Below are 18,841 nucleotides of genomic sequence, written 5' to 3' on the forward strand. Positions count from 1 at the left end.
AAGGGCTGTATTTTTTGGTTAACTACTTGTTAACAGCCGGAAAAGATTCCGGAGACTGCCAAGCAGCCGCCACCCTTTTCTGTAATGTTAGATGTAAAGTTAACACTGGGTCAGAGGACAGACCTTGATCTAGAATGTCCGTTAGATCATCTTGCACAAAATCCTCTGGAGGGCTGAACCAGCCCAGATAGTCTGTGACCCTAGGCATGAGCCTCCTGCAGGACGACTCAGCATGAGCCCAGTCTTAGGCCTGCCAAATTCCACTTCCAGAGAAGTGTCCAAACCACTGGCGTCAGTTTGCCTCAACTCTTCCAACTGGCTGTCTCCTGAAAAGACAGGAGCTACATCAGGCTCAACAAGGTCCAGATTGACGTCTGACCTCTCCTCCTACTCCTCAAATATATCATCCGGAGGGAGATACAAACCCTGCCTTGGGACAGAAGAGGGTCTGGAGTCCACCACTGACCTCACAGACTTAAAAGTAGCCTTCCTAGGAGGATCCACAGCATCAGTGACCTCCATTGGTAAAATACGGGTAAAAAAAACGAAGGCGCCGAAGGCGTCGAGAGCGCCAACGGCTTCAGCATCGAGAACGGCACAGAGGGCTGGAACAAAGGCACAGTTTCAACGTCGGTATCCGACGGACAGCGCTGATGGAGTAGATGCCGCCCTTGAGCCCTTGCTGGTTTCTGCGTTCTCGCAGGAGACGAGGACAGAGACCGGGAAGCATGTCTCTTGCGACAATCCTCCGCCTTGTCCGAAAGGGACCTCGAAGGTTCCTGATGAGTCGCGTCGAGGACCCGAGCCCGAAGGCGTGCGAGCCACGGTACGAGACTGTTCCTTGCCGGCTTCGTCAGACGTAACAATGCCCTGCGATTAAAAATCAGCAACAATTCTCCCGAAAAACAGCCCATTGCTCTGGAGTCGAGGACTTGGTCAGACAAGCCACAATGCCACGATGTGGAGGACGAATGGTGGGAACCACTCCTGGACCGAGATCCCCAGGACTCCTCCCGACGCGGAGAATCGCCCCTCGAGTCATCGGTGGACATCCCCTTGGACTTAGATTTACGGGACTTACTGGGTTTAGAACCCCTACCTACCTGAAGCTTTCCCTTGCGCTCCCACAAGGCCTTAGCAGTCAGCGACTGGCATTTGGAACAGTCGTTGGTGTCGTGACTCTCGCCCAAGCACCACAAAGAAATGTGATGTGGGTCGGTTATCGACATTTTAGACTTGCAGTCGCGGCAAGTCTTCAAGCCAGACCGCGCAGTCGGAGGGGTCCAAGAAGAAGAAATCTTCACAAGGTAAAACACGAGGCGCACCGATTATCCGAAGGAAACACATTTGCAGAAAAAATGGAGCTGAGGCTACGGGCGCCATGCGTCCCATTTATAACATCCGGTGACGTTGCCCCCGACTGAGGCCTTCGAGGGACATCGACCCAACGCCATCGATGCAGGGCGCCCTCTGCCGAAAAAGTTTCCGAACTACACAGCTGTGGACATTACATGTCAAAGATGTGGAATATGTTGGAGGACACAATCCATTCGAAAGGGTAGTTCGGGAGCAGTGTATGGCGTTGGCATGGCAACTTGGCAACAACGCTTGGCGATGAAATGGACAAGGCACAGCTGGGCCTTGTTTTTTTCCCATTTGCTTGGCTTGGTTTTTAATCAATCTGCTTCTGCTTTCGTGCTTTAATGAGTGCGACAAACTCACAGGTAACCCCTGCTGCCTATCGCACCCTGTGCCCTTCTCTGTAAACACACACACATTTGCATGGAGGTAGCGAGCTGCAACATCTGGTGTGTTTCTGTACAGGAGTCTTGCAATCTGACTTTTACAGCTTCCTGTGGGCATCAGTCTTTCTTTAAAGCTCTGAATTCAGATTTGCAATAATGGAGGTGGGGTTGGGGGAAGAGCGAAGGTGGAACTAGGCAGCAAAACAAAATTTAGATTTAAAAAGTTTCTCAGTTCCTAGATATGTAAGCAGTACACATAAGAAATGTGCTCCATTTTGTCCTAGTGCAAAATTATATAATTCAGAATTATGTTTATACTTTAGATGTGCGTTCACTTGAAACACTGCAGTTCACAGTAATGGTTCTATTAGACGTCTAAATTAATGTACAATTTTGGCCGATTGTAATATTTGAATGCAGAGTTTGTCTGAATGGCTATTACATTGAATGAAAAGGTTTAAAAATGAAACTTCTCTGTCATAGTTGTGTCACAAAGAAGGTCATAGCTCCATTCAAAGTGCAATTCTGGCTGATTGCCACATTTAGCTACATGTGTTTAATTTGAATACACCAATACCAGAACGTCATTTGAGTGCTGTAAAGTTCAGCAGGCAAGTAGCAGAAAGACATTCACTGTAGTGTGACATTAACCATGAAGATGTGGGTGTGTTGTCCTTGTGCCCAGTAAGTGTCAGAGTGCTCAGCCACTTTACATGCTGCTCTAGGGATTTTTTGCCAACAAAAGGTAATTTATTATCACTATTAAACTCGATCAAGAAAGTCCTCTTGTATTTCGCGCAGCATGTGCACAATCGGTGCAGTTGGTGATGCAACCCAGCGGCTTCTGGATTTTGTAGTTTTGTGCATGGCTGTTAAGTGTGCGGCCTGAATGCGGTTTGGCCGTCACTGCAGTGTAAGTGCATGATCATAAAGGTGTTAGCCTTTGTTGCAAAACGCAATCAGATTAAAATATGGCATAGGTTTAAAGCTTTATCAGAAGTTCGTAGAAGGTGGACCACGGGCAGTTCCCACCTAAGGCACTTACCAGTCTCGGGAGGATAGCTCAGGGGCAACATGCTTGCCTTGGAAACAATATGACATGGAGCAACACAGGTTCGATCCCCGGGTCTGCGCTTAGAAGCCTCTGGGTATTAAAGGGATACTCTAGTAAAATGGAAAAGCAGATTCAGGCAGACACAACACGGTTGTGTTGGAAAACGCTGCGGTTTTACAACCGCAGCGTTTTCCAACACAACGTTGTATTTGTTTGCGGTCGCTTCAAAAGCGACCGCAAACATAAATACAACGTTTTTAAAGCTGCGGTTTTATTTCTAAGTTTTCCGGGCTCCTCCAGCCCGGAAAACTTAGAAAAAAAAACGCAGCTAGTGCTTATTTTTTGTAAAAAAAATAAATCGCACTTACCGAGATTTAGCGGCAGCTTTCCTGCTCTGGTCTCCGGTCCGCGTCCTCCGAGTCCCGGCACTAATGAAGGGAAAGCCACCCAGCGGTAGACTTTGTTTACTACAGCTGGCTGGCTTTTCCTTCATTAGTGCCGCAAAAGCCAGCACAGGAGGGCCTCCATTTCACAAAATGGCGGCCCCCCTGTGCTTGCTTTTTCGAATTTTGAGCTTGAATAGCTCAAAATTTTACATAGGAAGTTTTAAAACGGAGGATGCTAGTATTTTTTTTTTAATGTGGCCTATCTATTTTTGAAATAAATTTTTTTACTAGAGTATCCCTTTAAGCGCGTTATAAATAACATATCTCATCTCATAAAATGTACTCAGTGCAGATACCACGGTTCTAACACCAGAAGGCTTATAGTTACAGCTCACTTGTGAAAAGAGTGGGGGACTGTACATGGAATGTGACCAAGATTAGTTCTGATGAGATTCGTGGGATTTCACTTTTAGGATAAGCCCCGGTTCTCTACTCAAACAAACCGGTTTTAATTAGTGAGCAGAGAACGTGCTGGTTTCATGAGTCTTAATACCGCTTTAAAACTCGCATGCTTTACCACTTATATAGGGATTTTAGGCTATATGTGTCTTGGAACCTCTGGCATGTGGCTCGTGGCGCGGGGGTAAGGGATCCAGGTCTTTGGGTCCCAGATCAGCTTAATATTTTGATTTGCCATTTAATATTTATGTTGTGCCGCTTAAGGCACAGTCCTTGGTGTTTTGAAGGCTGCTTTAATTTGACATGCATAATGAGAGGGGGCACAAGATATTTAGTTACAGATGGACTGCATTGTCCAGAAGGTATTAGTTTGCTTCGGAATACTAGTTGAATGTGTATGTGCATCATACACATGGTACATTGGGCATCCTCCTTTAAAGCTTTGCACTCTCCTCCTTGCACCCATGTCCTTATAAATGCAACATGCAAAGAACACTGTCAAGTAATGACGAGACAAATTCCTACAAGATCTAGAACTAAAAATCTACGAATCTGCATCCAGAAAAGAAAATGTCATGCTAGAAAGCATTCCCCACATCAACTTCTTAACTTAATTTGCTGGAAATAAATGCAAAAATTCCCAAATAGGCTTGGATAATCTAGAAGCATTAATTTTCCAAGTTTGAGCCCAAAGCCAGCATACGTGAATGTGCAGAGGTACTGCCTACAAGAAATGCTTTCCTACCTGCAATGAGTCAAATACAGGAATAGATCAGGAAACCAGATGACCAATCACACCCAACAATTCCATCACCGTGCTCCAGACCACATACTGCAGTTGAGATGTTAGGGCGTGAACAACTGCTGTTCACTGTGCAAAAAGTACACAGCCTATCTTGTACAGATAGTTAATTGCTTCTGCCACACCTGCAAATACATAAGTGACGAGTCTTGCACTGTACCAAACTTAGCAGACTGACAGTGAAGATGATTTCAGCAAACATGACTGACAAATTAAAGGATGTTATATAAAAAATCATAAGTTACTCACTGTAGTGACTAACGTACTCCTAGTCCATGGTGCCCTTTCCTCCATACTGTATGGGTGTCCCTCGCTAGCGACAGGAGATGGAACCTTTTCCACCAGAAAAATCATCTTCCCCTTTAAATTTAGATGCGTGCGGTGTGGGATGCATTGACCCACTAGGCTCTGCCCTGCAACATCACTGTGTGCTGGTGGCACCAGAACCAACAAAATGGCCGCAAAAAGCCCTATGCGCGCTAAACCTCTGAGAATTGCGCAGTGAAACCAGAAAGTTGGCTGCCAATCTACTTTGCCTGTGTCAGTGGTGGAACAGGAGACCACACTGCTAAAACCTGTCATTGGGCTGCCCACAGAGTGAAAAGAGAAACTACATGAAAGGCAGTACTTCATTGCAAGGAAACCCAGAAGTGCTCTGAAATCAGTTTTCCCTTGGTTGCTGAAATTACAAAATAATGGTTCCCAAACATCAGAAAAGATCCAACGTCCTTGCTGGGTGTTACTCATCACCTTATTTAAAGTATCCACATAAGCACACAATGTCAGGAAAAGCAGATTCCAAACACAAGAATATCCTCATTAAAAAGTGTGCTGGTCTATAAAATCTGTCGGAAATGGGCGCAGTACCGCTGGCCGCCTGTGTAACAGCTGTCAGTTAATTACATTGGAAGCTTAACTTGCGTAGTTAAAATCACATGGTTGAAATTAAATGACTTGCTATCAAAAACAATATAGGCTGCAACTATGTAATCTCTAGGTTTAAAAAGACTGGAATTGGAGATATGTTTGCCTATTTTGAAAATGTAAGTTTATTTTATCAAAGAATTTTAAACAAGTAGACTTTAAAGTAAATCTGATGCCAGCTAAAGAGCTTCAAAGCAAATTCCACAGTTTGCTCCAACAAAAGGCATCTCTCCTGCTTCTCTTCAAAGCCCAGGAACTCCAAGTCAGGTGTTAATGAAGAGGGGAGGAGATCTCTCTCTGCTGCTCTGGGGAGAGACAAAGGACTCCCTTGATTGAAAAGCTATGCAGATGCAATTGTCAACAGAAACTCTTGCCAGACGAAAGGGGCGGGGATTGCTTTTGACCCACCAAAACTTTTGGGGCGGGGACAGACAGTTATGAGTATTCTTAAAAGCAAAAGAAAGTATATTTTTGAAAACGACTGACAGAGGACTGTGCAAAATTGTAAAAATGTGGAAAATACAGTATTGTTAATATGAAAATTCTGTTCACGTTTTAAAAGTACTCAGAACTCTGTGCTATGTTCAAGGACACGACTACAGAATGTGTGGTTTTGTAGCAATTGTGGTGATGCCAGAAACGTGAAACGTCACGTGATTATGCCCAGATATCATGAGCACATATGTGTAAAAATGTGGACAAATCTGACATTGGGTACCAGACCAAAAGTGCGAAAAATTGCCAAATCTAGACCCAAGCTCTCACCGTAATGGGGCTCGGATGAATACTTGCTCCAACAAATATCTGATATAAATATGCTATTGGTATTAAGGTTGTACAATTGTAAATATGTCTTGTATGAAAATAGATTTCATGTGCAGAAACCCTGGATCATAAAATCATAGAATCCCTAGGAGTGTGCCTAGTAGAAGTCAGCATACCCACCCTTTTAGAAAATACATAAATAGAGATAGCTTAGGACCTAGAGAGACACACATTCACCCACCATCCGATTGCTGGCGGAGCACTTTGCAAGAGAAATCCATATTCCAGACTCCAGAACTTTGAAAGCAGAAAGGCCCATTTCCAAAGTTGAACCCTTCTCAGCTTGGCCTTTTAAAATCCTGAAACCAGGTTTCACCCCAGATCTCTAAGGGGAACAAAAAGAACAGCCTGGCTGAGCTGTGCTGCTTTCTTGCAAATAATTCTTGCCAGAATCCGGAGATCTGCCCAGTAGAGCAGAGCTGTGACCAGATAAGCAGCAAACCAGAACCAACCCCTCAGATCCAGTCCAATCCTGGCGTGCAGTGTCTAGAGTGCCGTGCTGAGTGCAGAACCAGAGCGCCTTGAGTCCAGTCTGGAGTGCTAGCAGAATTCCAGTCCAGAAAGTATCCCTGACCAGATCTCTGACGGGTCAATTCCAAACAGTGGTAGTGAGTATCTATAGCATAGGACTGTCCCTAGCAAATATCTTATGCATAAGTAATCCTATCCAAACCCATTCTATTATATCCAGAACTGTATTGTAGAAAATCGTTTGTCTTACCTGAATCTCTCTCTCATCCCTATAGTCCTTTGGTAATAGTAGTGTTTAAATCATCTTTGCGCTAATATATTTGCTGAAGAAAGGTAAGCGTCTCGGCGGGCAAAAACCATCCAGAGGCGTTGCTGGACTGGTGGCTGTGCTGTCGTGTAGTTTGTCGCCACACAAGGGATACACACTCAAAGGCATACAGGGGACAAATGAGTGACAGCATAAACACACAGAGGGGGGTCCCCCAGATGAACCATTTTAAACCAAATTTAATGACCTAGCTCCAATTTAATCCAGGTTGCATTCCATGAGTCGTATATATCACCTCACAAAATGAAAAAATACACAGTAACAAATTTATCATTTAGTAAAAAAATGTTTTCATAGTTTTATTGCGTAGGCCATAGGTCCTACGTACACCAATCATAAAATGCACCTCACAAAGACATATATCAATGTAAAAAATATATACAATGCATCTATTAGCCAATTCATGTATAATGGTAAAAAACACACGGATGACTCTGCCAAATTTTTGTATCACAGAGCTACGTGGGCACATATTCTGACTTCCTGTCCCTATCTGGCTATCCAAGTCACAGATATGCTCTGTATGGCAGTGTCACCCAGTTATAATGCTAAAACTTAATTAGACATGGCACATAAAATTTGCATCTGACCAAAACACACACATCCCAGGTCCTCTGTGATACAAAAATTTGGCAGCGTCATCCGTGTGTTTTTTACCATTATACATGAATTGGCTAATAGATGCATTTTATGATTGGTGTACGTAGGACCTATGGCCTACGCAATAAAACTATGAAAACATTTTTTTACTAAATGATAAATGTGTTACTCTGTGTATTTTTTCATTTTGTGAGGTGATATATACGACTCATGGAATGCAACCTGGATTAAATTGGAGCTAGGTCATTAAATTTGGTTTAAAATGGTTCATCTGGGGGACCCCCGTCGTGTAGTTTGTGGCTTCATAGTCTCCCTAGTGTAAGAAACCTTGTTTGTAATGTGAAATTTAAGTGTCAAATTGAAGCTAACATCCTCAGCTTTCCAACGAACCTTAAACCGCATTCCAACTCCTTATAGTTATTCCGCAATTGCGCTTACCGCGCGCAGAAAAGTGTGCCGTGAATTTTTTCGTTTGGCTCAAATCTATCACGTGCAAAATAGCTGTTCATTGCATCTGACCTCAGAATTAAGTTTTAAACCTGCTAGTTATTCAATAATCATTGCTAGTGTCTGTCTGATACCACACAAAGCGGCTCCCACTAGTATTGAATCCATTTTAGTGAATTAAATCAATTTTCAGTGTTTTTACCATTCATTTAAAGCCACATTCAAAACCATTTTGACAAGTTGCAATCATTCCTGTTTCTCTCTCGTTTGCTGGGGGAAATTGGGATTGATACTGTGTTGTTGAATTCTGTATTCCTGAAACCCGTTCTCTCTCCTTCCATCTCTTCATACTGCATATTGGGGGGATTGAGTAGTGTGCAGGGGGAAAGAGTGATCACATTGCATTTTGATTGAACCCACACAAAGTATTATTCTATGCTGCATTATTTTTCCTATCATTACTCTGTGTGATTAAAGCGATTTATTGTGACATCACACCATTGGTGATCATTGTAGAACCATTAAAAGTAGTGTGATATATATATATATTGTGAAAATACCGAAAATAAATCTTTAACTTTGCTAAACAGCCTGCTTCCTGGTTCAGTGCGACAGGTGGGAATTCAAAGAGAGGGGCGTGATATAAGGGTATATCATTCAGAAATAAAAACATACACAAAAATAAATAAGGGTTTCAATTGTGCATTCCATGCTAGGCATTGACTTAGGTGAAGTGCCGGGTTGAAATCACTTACAAGATTTGGGACTCGGGCCTGCGAGCATGCACTCCCCCGACACCGCCCACCGGCGCCACTCCTCAGTCCCCTTGGACGCGTCAACAAGATTAACATTGCCTAATGACACCAGTTTTATTAGGGGGGGGAGGATGGTGGGACGTATGGCCGAAAGGGGACTATGGACTAGGAGTACGTGAGTCACTATGGTAATTTATAATTACTCCTACGTCCCATCCCCTTTCCTCCATACTGTATGGGCGAGTACAACTGAATGTAGCACCAAGGTAGAGAGGTGCTCTCTTAAGAAAACCAGTTCTTTAACACTGCCTGACCAAATGCTGCATCCAACCTGGAGCCGGTGTCCAAGCAGTAGTGCTTGCAGAAGGCCGAGGGCGTAGCCCTGGAAAGCAACCGCTGTGGCTTTAGCTCGGACTGCGTGGGCATGCATATCTGCTGGAAGAGGTTTTTGTGCAGCCCTCGTATGCCTCCTTGATGGCCATAACCATCCACCTTGCTATGGACGCCTTGGAGGCTTGACAGCCAGGTTTTGACCAACCAAAGGTGTCAAAGAGGGCATCCGATTTGTGGAAGCTCTAGGTCCTGTCTAAGTAGTATCTCAGCGCATGCCCCATGTCCACACAGTGCAATACCCTCTGAGCGTCATCCCTGGGGTCCGCAAAGAAGGTTGGTAGCACTATCTCCTTGTTTAGGTGGAAAGAGGAGGCAACCTTAGGTATGGAAATGACATCCCATGATCCTGAACCTCAGGAAGGAACAATGGGGTTGCCAGATCGGGACGTGTATGTAGGGTAGGCATCCTTCAAATCAGGGAGCACATCCAGTCTCTCAGACCCAATGTCTTCACTATTAGCGTTGGGGTAACCATCTTGAACTTTTGGAGAGGAAGCGAAAGGTTCAAGGTGGAAAGGTCCAACACAACTCAGTCCAGCCTGGTTCTTTTTGTGTATGGCGAAAATCTGTGAATAGAAGCCCAGACCCCTCCGAGAGGCTGGGACTTCCTCCACTGCCCGACACTCTACGAGCGAGTGAATTTCCACCAGCAGAGTTGCTGTACCAATCTGTGGAAGCAGAGGGGAGGAGGAGAAGGAGGCACAGGGAGCCGGAAACCCGTGGATACTACGGAGAGGATCCATGGGTGCGTACATTTTGTCCACCAGCAGTGAGTGTGAAGGGGAAGCCTGCCCCCATCTGAGACTCATGGATCTGGATTAATGTGTGATGCTTTCTTGCCCTCTGATGCTGGGGCTGAGGAGGGGGATTGAAAAAAAAGACCCTGTGCACCGCATTATGCTGCTTGCGCCTGTGCTGGCTCAGGGATCGGTCCTGGTGTCTGCACAGTCGCTCTTGGAAGCCCCTGAAGCCTCCAAAGTACCAACCCTTGTCTGAGCGCTGGTGCGCCGGGCTATATGCCTTTGGGGTGGACTTGGTAAGGATCGATAAGGACTTCGCAGTCTGAAGTGTTGTTCTTATCGAGTTCCTCGTCCGTGGTCGGATGGAACAAATCGCGCCCCTCAAAAGAAAGGTCCAGAAAACGCTCCTGGACATCAGGGTTGAACCATGTCACCCTGAGGCAGGCCATCCTCATGTCAGTAGCAATGCAGATGGCACGACCTGATTTATCAATGTGAGCCACCGTGGACTCCATTATGTCCTACGCCACCATCTTGGCTTCCGCCAGCCCAGCCTTGAAGCGAGCCTGGAACTGCACAGGGGGTTCAAGTAAAAAGCCATCAATCTCTCGCCAGAGCCTCTGGTTGACCGCCGCCAGCATGGTATTCGCGTTGGACTGGCGCTGATGGAGAGTAGCGTTGGAGTAGATTTTCTTACCAAATGCCTCCAGGATCTTCTTTTCCTTACCCAAGTGTGCAGCAGCTGAGGTAGTCGAGGACGATTGCTGTTTAGAGTAGCGTGATGCTGCTATCACCAAGGAGTGTGGTCGGGGTGCGCCGACAGTAAGAGGTGGTCCCCTTCCATTTGCCTATATTTAGCATTGAGACGGCCGATTAGTAGGCTGGGTAGAATGCGGCAACCAATCAGGCTGTCGCTATTACGGCCAAGCTGCAGGCTACTGGAAGCCCGGCTGCCAAGAAGCGAGGACACAAACACTGCGGAAAAACAGTTCAACGCTGAACAGTCCGTGTTTGATCTCATTTACGCAAAGATGTCTCTCCCTCGTTCTGGAAGCACCAATTGACAGAGCTTCATGGCGTTTGTCAAACCATACAATTCGCAGGACTGAACTTTGTCCGTTTTTTTGGAACAATTTAAACTTACTGCACCTGAACCTAAGGCATCGATGTGGATTCTCCACCTGTGTGTTGTCAGCAGTTTACCTTCCTGATTTTCAGCATTTTGCTCGTCCAGGGTCCTACTTGGCCAGTTCCCTACAGACCGCGTCCCACTGATTGGGGACAACTTGCCCTGAGGAAGGCATCCTTTGAAATTACTGCCTGGCAGGAGGCACTGTAGCTGAAACGTGTGGTAGATGTCCAATTGGACACCTGAACGTATGCAGACCTGCCAAGAGAACTATGAATAAAGAGTGAAGGACAAACAACCCTTAAAAATTACAAGTTTAGCAAGAGAAAGAATATACTCTTTCCTGTCCATATACTCTCTTTCTCTCAAAATTCCCTTTTTTTCTTTAACAAATGTTTTCTTCCCACTTTTCTCTGTCCCCAACTTCATTCATTTTTGGACATTATTCACTGGCTTAAGTGTAATTTGGTTGAATTATGTCATATGTTTTCTCTTTTTCATTGTGGGTCTGTTACGCTCACCTGATTCCCACGGGGGCGTCGATCTGGACTGGCCCGCTGTTGCTTCCACCAGTTTAACACGTAGAGCCGAGATGACAGACTGGACAGACCCACTTCGCTTCGTTTGTTGGATTCGTACGAATATCTTTCTGCAATGGAGAAAGGGAATTAACCTCCCGTAATCTGAGCGTTAACCCGCCTTCCCACTCCCCTTGTCTGCCCACAGAACACTCCTGAAGTTCCCTTTAAATCTCACCTGAAGATTTGGAAAGATGAGCTCTCCATCCTGCGTCGAGCGCAGGGGCGCGTAGACGACTAGTTACTTCACTGACGTGGAGGAATTGGTGAGTTCCAGTATTGACTCTAAGTCCAATTGTTCGTAAGAGTTCAAAAGTCTGATCTTAACTCTGCCAGATTCCTTGCAGGTTGCGGATTTAAACCACCAGAAGAGTTCCAAGAGGCAATTGGTAAGATCCTGGTAAGTCTATTGTGGTTCTCCCCTTTGGGGCCGGGGTACAGCGATGATGCAGAATTAACTGCGCCGACCCGAAATGAGGTGAGTACCCCCCTGTGGTAAATCAGGTAAGTCTTTGGGGGTGGTTTGTATTGCCCTTGCTCACCTATCTGTTCTTGTCTCCCCCAGGTGTTGAAGAATGGCCTGGAGTTGCTGGATTCGCGATGGAGTAAAGGAATGCAGCTCCGGTTGGTGAGTTCAGCGCGGCTCTGCGAGGTGCGTGGCAATACACCTGAGAAGGCTTCTCTCTTCCAGATCGACGATGTGCTGGATCAAGGATTCAGGTAAGGGTTTTGTTCTGACCTCTTCTCCTTCTCCTTTTCTTGTTCCAGGTGTTCCAGGGCTGAAGCGGGCGTGGCTGAAGACTGGAGCTGCTGAAGACACGGTGAGCGTTACGCTGCAGCAAGCAGAATAACGCGAAGCACGTGTGGCTGTCCGGGTGTGGCTTAAATAGCCTTGGAAGAAGTCCCAGGTAAGTATTCTTCCACAGCCGCACCCGAGAGGAAAGGAGTCCCTGAGGTAAAGTAGTCCCTTTAAGCCTCATTTGGCTTGTGGCTTCGTGCAGCATGGTCTGCATCAGGTAGGAATGCAGCATGGTCTGCAACAGGTAAGATCTCTGTAATGAGCCTGGCGCCCATGGCGCCAGGACTGACTTTATTCTTATGAGCCTAGCGCCATATGCGCCAGGACTGTAGCCAAAGAGCCCCTAACTGGGGTTTTTGGGCATGCTTCAAGTGGCATGATGCCTGCTTCCGGGGTTGCTGGGCCTGGTCTGGCTTTCCGGGGGCAGGCATTGTGACAAGTATCTATTTGAACATATACTATTGATATACGTTTTTCTCTTTTTTGTAACTCATTGAATAAATCCAAATATATTTTCTTGTAGGCTTCTTGAATCTTGATTTGGCATACATCAAAATCTCAGTGAATTAACTAACACTGAAATATCAAAGCTATTTTTGAGATTCTTTAAGAATTTGCTCTCTTTTACGGTGGAACTTTTTTCTGTTTAGATACTTGTCCTACTCCACCGCAATATATAGGACACTCCCCACTACTTTGTAGAATGCAGCTTTAGCCATCCTTTCTTGGTAAATGCCACCACGTCCTTTTGCATTGGGATTCCTGTTCTAGCCGTGGGGCGTAGAGTGAGAACTTCTGCCAATACCCCCACCTCTGGTTGTTCCACCTGTGGCTGTGGGATCCCCGAATACTCAGCAAGCCCGCCAGCCGTTCGTAAAAGGCCTTGGCTGATGATGGTGGTGTCTAGGTCCTCCTCCTTATCTGTGTCTACCAATGTATCCTGCAGGTCCGGTGCTGCCGGAGGAGTACTGGGCGCAGGAAGCTGTGGAGTACTGAGAATCAGCACCAAAGGCTGCTGTGGCAGCAGCACAGGGCTGCTGTGACTGGTACGGGCATAGGAGGTGGTGTAGTAGGTACTGGCGTGGGCAGCTGAGGCTGCGCTGGACCCAGAGGGGCCGGCCCCAAGGGCGGGATGGCCTTGGGTGCTAGAGGCTGTACTGGAGGAAGCATGTCCCTGATGACATCCCTAAGGATGTTTCCCATCTGTGGGGACCTCATGACGTGAGAAGTTTCTCAAAAAACCTGCCTTCAGAGGCCAGAGGAGTGCCTGATGGAACCGGCATAGGTGCAGGGCCCTGAGGCTGCTGAGGTCTAGGCGTGCCCTGTCTCGCTGTATGGGGCAAGGTGTATCTGCCATGTGAAGTAGATTGGTAGGCCGTGGGCCACGTGCCTGGCATTGACCAGTCCCACCTGGAGACTTGTTCCCCTATCTGGTCCCCAAAGGGGGATGGTGTCTGGTGAGCCGCCATTTTGTCTGGGCCCGCAGCCATTTTGTCTTGCTGCATGCCACGTGCCTGTGTCGTGGTAGTCGCTGAGCTTGGCAAGGCTTCCGCCAGTACTCAGAGCAGTGGAGGTTGAGGCCTAGCCTGCACCTGAGGACCGGACCTGGTAGGCAGAGTGCCCTTGGCTGTAGCACCAGTAGTGCTGCGTACATTCACCCCCTCAGACATCAGTGCGGTGTTGGGGCATAGCCCCTCGGGTCGAGGCCCAGTAACAGAACCTTGTGGTCCCTCAGCAGAAGCACTGGTAGGATATCGGGATCTCTCAGCCTGACGGTGGGTAGCCGAAGCAGCCTCGGTACTCGTGCTAGTAATAGGACCCGCTGGGTCCCTCACGCTTTTGCGCTTCCTGGGGAAGGAGTCGCCTTTGTGGGGTGCCGAGGCGAACAGTGCACCTACCTTGGGCCTGGTCTTCTGCTTCACAAAATCCTTTAGATCTTCTGGAGGCGACCTACCAAAGAGCTCCCTCCACCTGGCTAATCTGTTCTTGAGTGAATGCGGTGTGAGCGCATCGCTTGCAGCATCGCGCCGGTGAGGAGCGTGGCGCCAGAGGACAGAGTGGTACCTGATTGAAAAAGAAAAGAAGATAAAGGTACTTCTCTGGGGAAGAGCGTGTGGAATTTCTAGGCCAGAGGCCTAACACAGGTGCGCTGTTGAAAGCGGTCTGCTCCGTCAAAGCGTAAACACTGTGGCACCAGAGGGCGGAATCAGGGGTGCACATGCCCCCAGGGGCGTGCCCCAGCGCACCTCTAAATTTTAAGGGGAAGATGATTTTTCTGGTGAAAAGGGTTCTGTCTCCCGTCGCTAGTGAGGACGCCCATACCGTATGGAGGAAAGAGGACGGGACGTCAGAGTATGTTATCTCAAGGTGAGACCTTTTAACAGTTCCGTCCTACTATATGATCATATCAGGGGGCAAAAACATAAGTTGCAAGCTACCAGCCAGCCATGCAAAAGTCATTCACCACGACGATTCTACACATACACTAAGGGCTAATATTGAAAAATGGGGGAGATTTGGATCCTGGCTGACTCTACACTACAGTTTAAAAAATTGTAAAGTGGCCAAGCACACCGAATATTGATAACCAAGAAATAGGGTTACAGTTCAAGAGACTTAATTCCCAACTGGGAAGAATTCAAGAAATTGTGGGTGCACAGGAGAAATTTGTGGCTCTGGCATCAGAAGTCACTGCATCAACTGTAAAACAACCAGGTGTCCATAATTTATGGACACTCCCGTCCCATGCACACCTTTAGATACTGAAAACAATTTCAGTCAATACTTCAAAATTATTAGGATATAACTGTTAATTTGTAACTCAAATGTTTTAACACAACTGTACTTTGTAAACACTCTTATTCATGATTAAATTTCAATTTAACATCAATTTAAACATAAATTACCTGCCACAATGTACAACAAAATAACGGATTGCTCAATTTCATTCCACAATGTACAAGAACACTGGTAACAATATTTTGGAAATTCACTGAATAGATTCCTCAATGAAACTGTTCAATATAATATGATATGATATGGTATTTGTAACGCGCCTATACACAAGTGTTTCAAGGCGCGACGAGGCAGGGAGGGAGGGAAACAAGGGGAAGACAGACAAACGATCCTACTAGGCCAGGTGTCATTCAGATCGCGCAAGTGCAGAGGTAAGGGGAAAAGGAGAAAGTGCTGGGGGGGGAGGTGGGGGGGAAAGTGCAGTACAAGGTAAGTAGCGTAAAAAAATAATAAATAATAAATAAAAGGGCCAGCTGGTGGCAAGTGCGAGGTAAGTGCAGAGCAAGTGCTGGGAGGGGGGCTGTAGGGATACAGTGACAGTCCCACAGTGCAGGGGGAGCCAGGGAGGCAGTGCAAGTGGAGAGTGGCTGGGCCCTGACCAAGGTCGCTGAGAGTGGCCCAGATGCAGGTTTAGTGCAGAAATTCAGTGGGGAGTTAAGCAGGTTTAGCAGGGGAGAGGGAGAGGGAGAGAGAAGGCAGAAGCGAAGAGGAAGGTTTTGAGGTGCTTCCGGAACCGGAGATGGTTCTCCTCAAGTTTCAGGGAGGCAGGAAGGCTGTTCCAGAGGGAGGCCCCTGCTGCGGAGAGAGATCTACCCCCAGCTCGTTGCTTCAAGAAGCGGCTGACCATGAGGGAGTTGGAGACGGATGAGCGAAGGGCTCGTGAAGGAAGATATTTAGGAAGAGAGAGTTGAAGGTATTTAGGCCCCAGGCCCCAGAAGGCCTTGTGGACAATGCAGAGGGTTTTGAACTTAATCCTCGCAGCCACTGGGAGCTCTAATAGAGCTTGACGCGTTTCGAGAATTGATTCCTTCTTCAGGAGCAAAAATAACTTTTCATCTTCAGTTTTCACTGTACATTAGCATTTCTATAAGATAAATACAGAATGTATATATCAGAGGGGATACCTAGTGTATCAGGTTATAAAGACCAAAAAGTTTAGGAATCCGAGTTGTAATACTTCACTTAAATACTTGTCACAGTTGGTAGCCTTCATATTCTTTATGAGTTCGCTTGTATTCATACAAGTTTGGGGAGATTTTCAGTTCAGATCACCTACAAATATGTTATTTTTAGATTAGGAAAAAAGCATGTTTATGGCTCAATCTGGGCATAGAGATTAACTTTCTATTTCTTTATAGTAATATTGTTACCTTATGTGGTGGTTGCACTCGGGTATCTTCACCAATTCCGCTCTTAGCGAGTCCCTTAGTTCTATTACGATAAGGCTGCCAGGTCGTAAGAACCTATCCCTGTGCATCATCCCATGGGGGCGGAAGTTCGCATTATTCTCCTGTCTATTTAGTTCTTAGTATTGAGGTACAATATGCTGGAATGTATTTACTTACAAATGATATGTAATCTTTGGGTACTATGTTCGATCCGTTCTCCAACGGTATCAGTATCTTCTGTTAATTCATGACCGCATGCTACTGTAAAGAGACAACTGCGGTGTAAATCTCGTGTGTAGCGGCTTACCAAGTCTCTTCTTAAGTTAATTCAGGTTGCTTTTAGTGAATATATCCTCATCCCCACTTGCATTGTTATAATCCTGTGAGCGTATGTAATGCTTAAATGTGTTGCTGCGCCGGTGACTCAAATAGCTCCATCGCGGCTCCTCTGTGTTGTGTCCTGTTGCTAGGCAACAGTTCTCTTATATACTTAGCGTGGCAATGTTCTACATTGACAACTGCATGTACATTGGAATACTGGGATTTGTAGTCTCCTGAATGTTCATCTTGTAACAGATATTGCAAGATATTCATTCATTCTAGTGTGTAGGGTCTGATGTCCTCATTCGAGGCGACGTTTTTTATATTTACCACGGAGGGATTCTACCATTATTACTGTTACGGAAACATTACTGGGGATGACTATTTTATGGTGGGTCTTCCCTATCCTGTCCTATCAGGTGGTTAGTGCGTTTATTAAAGCATATATTTAACAGAAAGTTTCAACCTATACCACATGTGTACACCATTAGAATTACATTATGAATGTTTCACATACGCAATTCAACGAGTTCAAACAAATACATCATTACATGTTCATCATTTCACGTTAATTTCAATTAGTAGAATTACTATCAACATTTTCCTTATCCCGGAATCTCATTTCTCTATCACAGTCGGTCTAATGTTCAGGAGTGTGATGCTTGGACAAAGAACTATGTTCACTATTAAGGAATTTCAAGAATGTTGAGGAATTTACAAAAAGGGAGTTCGAAAGAATTCTTCGTTCATCCCTCAGGGTTCCAGTGAGTCCAATTTATGGCCCCAAAACATCTCTCTGTGTGCCATCATGTTCTGCATGTTCCCACCTCTGGGTGGTCTAGAAATAGTCTAAGACTACACATTTCAGTTGTGAAATAGTGATGTTTAGCCTCAAAATGTCTATATACAGATGATTTCTAATTTTTAGTTCTTATGTTTGACTTGTGTACTGTAAGTCTGTCTTTCATTTTTCTACTAGTTTGACCTACAAAGTATTGGCCACAAGGGCATATCAGTCCGTAAATTACAAATTTGCTGCCACACGTCGCAAAATCATGTAATGTGATCTTTTGTCCTATATACTGATGTCTGATGGTGTCACCCTCCTGTACATTATTGCATTGGCAACAATGGAGACAGGGGAATTTGCCTTTCTTTGGTTTATTCATGAACAATTGCTTGTTTGCCTCAACTCTCTCTGTGTTCATTAAAAAGAGTCTCTGAAATTCCTTCCTCTTGTGTACGCCATTAATGGTGTTTTTGGAAACAGTTTACTGATTTGAGGATACATTCCAGTGATTTTGCAGTTTTTCCCGTAGAATCCTTGATATCTGCATGCTTTGTTGCGGATATTTCGACAGATCAATAAGAGGTAGATTCTCTTTCGATCTCGTAGGTGGAATAAGTCGATTTGCTCTATTTTTGGAATGACTTCATAACTGCATCGGAGAGAACCTTATTCGGGAAGCCTCGGTCTTTGAATCTTTGAATTTGTTCTTCTACAGCTGTATTGTAGGTTTGATCTGAAATAATTCTATGAATTGTAAGGAGTTGACTTAGTGGTAAACTGTTCTTCAAATGTTGTGGATGGTGACTAGTATAGTGTAAACTATTGTTTACATCGGTTGGTTTGCGAAATATTGTCGTATGTAGTATCTTGTTGCAGGGTGTAATCTTAACATTTAGAAAGTGTACCAATAGGTTGCCCACTTCTAAGGTAAATTTTATTCTTGGATTCCGGCTGTTCAGATATTCAAGAAAATCTACTAGTTCTTCTTTTGGGCCTTTCCAAATTCCCAAAATGTCGTCTATGAACCTTTTCAATAGCGCTAGTTTGTTTGACCATCTAGGATGATAACGGATGTGTTCACATTCGTAATGGAACATAAAGATGTTGGCAT

The 18,841-nt window shown here is 45.4% G+C and overlaps 1 protein-coding gene across 1 annotated transcript in view; it reads right to left on the reverse strand.

Annotated features, from left to right (window-relative positions):
- The window catches only part of CMTM4 (CKLF like MARVEL transmembrane domain containing 4), a 659,789-nt gene that overhangs the window by 214,499 nt on the left and 426,449 nt on the right, over positions 1-18,841 (reverse strand). The window lies entirely within an intron of this gene.

The sequence above is a fragment of the Ambystoma mexicanum genome, chromosome 1p (assembly GCF_040938575.1).
Source record: "Ambystoma mexicanum isolate Mex_15411 chromosome 1p, UKY_AmexF1_1, whole genome shotgun sequence".
NCBI classification, from domain to species: Eukaryota; Metazoa; Chordata; class Amphibia; order Caudata; family Ambystomatidae; genus Ambystoma; species Ambystoma mexicanum.